This window comes from Pan troglodytes, chromosome 23 (assembly GCF_028858775.2).
Source record: "Pan troglodytes isolate AG18354 chromosome 23, NHGRI_mPanTro3-v2.0_pri, whole genome shotgun sequence".
NCBI lineage: Eukaryota > Metazoa > Chordata > Mammalia > Primates > Hominidae > Pan > Pan troglodytes.
In genome coordinates this window covers 1,160,001-1,161,776 of record NC_086016.1, presented here as the reverse complement: position 1 = coordinate 1,161,776, position 1,776 = coordinate 1,160,001, and positions in this window count along the sequence as shown.

Below are 1,776 nucleotides of genomic sequence, written 5' to 3'. Positions count from 1 at the left end.
CCGTCCCGCCGGCCCGTCGTGCTGCCCTCTCGGGGGGTGTGCGCGAGCGTCGGCTCCGCTTGGGCCTTTGCGGTGCTCCTGGAGCGCTCCGGGTTGTCCCTCAGGTGCCCGAGGCCGAGCGGTGGTGTGTCGTTCCCGCCCCCAGCGCCCCCTCCTCCGGTCGCCGCCGCGGTGTCCGCGCGTGGGTCCTGAGGGAGCTCGTTGGTGTGGGGTTCGAGGCGGTCGAGTGAGACGAGACGCGCCCCTCCCACGCGGGGAAGGGCGTCCGGCGAGCGCACGTCCCGTGCTCCCCTCTGGCGGGTGCGCGCGGGCCGTGTGAGCGATCGCGGTGGGTTCGGGCCGGTGGCGCGTGCGCCGGCCGGCCGCCGAGGGGCTGCCGTTCTGCCTCCGACCGGTTGTGTGTGGGTTGACTTCGGGGGTGCTTTGCCTCGGAAGGAAGGAGGCGGGTGGACGGGGGGGCCTCGTGGGGTTGCGCGCACGCGCGCACCGGCCGGGCCCCCGCCCTGACCGCGGACGCTCAAGGTGGCCGCACGCAGGTGTTTCCTCGTACTGCAGGCCCCCTCCCTTCCCCAGGCGTCCCTCGGCGCCTCTGCGGGCCCGAGGAGGGGCGGCTGGCGTGTGGGGGAGTGTGACCCACCCTCGGTGAGAAAGCCTTCTCTAGCGATCCGAGAGGCGTGCCTTGGGGTACCGGATCCCCCGGACTGCCGCCTCTGTCTCTGCCTCCGTGATGGGAGCGCTGCCGTAGCGACTCGCTCGCAGAGGACCCTCCTCCCCTTCCCCCTCGACGGGGTTCGCGGGGGAGAGCGAGGGTTTCCGCCGGCCACCGCCGTGGTGGCCGAGCGCGGCTCGTCGCCTACTGTGGCCCGCGCCTCCCCCTTCTGAGTCGGGGGAGGATCCCGCCGGGCCGGGCCCTGGCGTCCCAGCGGGTTGGGACGTGGCGGCCGGCGGGCGGTGGGTGTGCGCGCGCGGCGTTCCGTCTGGCGCGTGACCCCCTCCGCCGCGAGTCGGCTCTCCGCCCGCTCCCGTGTGCCGAGTCGTGACCGGTGCCCACGACCGCGTTTGCGTGGCGCGGGGTCGGGCCGCCTGGCCCTGGGAAAGCGTCCCACGGTGGGGGCGCGCCGGTCTCCCGGAGCGGGACCGGGCCGGAGGATGGACGAGAGAATCACGAGCGCGGTGGTGGTGCTGGCGTTGTCGGGCTTGTGGCTGCGGTCGCTTTGGGGCCCCCGGTGGCGGGACCCCGGGGCTCGCGAGGCGGGTCTCGGTGGGGGCCGAGGGCCGTCCGGCGTCCCGGGCGGGGCGCCGCGGGACCGCCCTCGTGTCTGTGGCGGTGGGATCCCGCGGCCGTGTTTTCCTGGTGGCCCGGCCGTGCCTGAGGTTTCTCCCCGAGCCGCCGCCTCTGCGGGCTCCCGGGTGCCCTTGCCCGTCTGTGCCCTCTTCCCCGCCCGCCGCCCGCCGATCCTCTCTTCTCCCCGAGCGGCTCACCGGCTTGACGTCGGTTGGTGGCCCCGTCTGGGACCGAACCCGGCACCGCCTTGTTGGGGGCGCCGCCGCCGGCCACTGGTTGGCCCGGTGTCCGCGTCCCCCGGCGCGCGCCTTCGGGACCGGGTCGGTGGCGCCCCGCGTGGGGCCCGGTGGGCTTCCCGGAGGGTTTCGGGGGGTCGGCCTGTGGCGCGCGTGCGAGGGAAGAGAGGGTGCCGGGGGACCGGCCGCGACTGCGGCGGTGGTGGGGGGGAGCCGCGGGGAGCGCCGAGGGCCGGTCGGCCGTTCCGGGTGCCG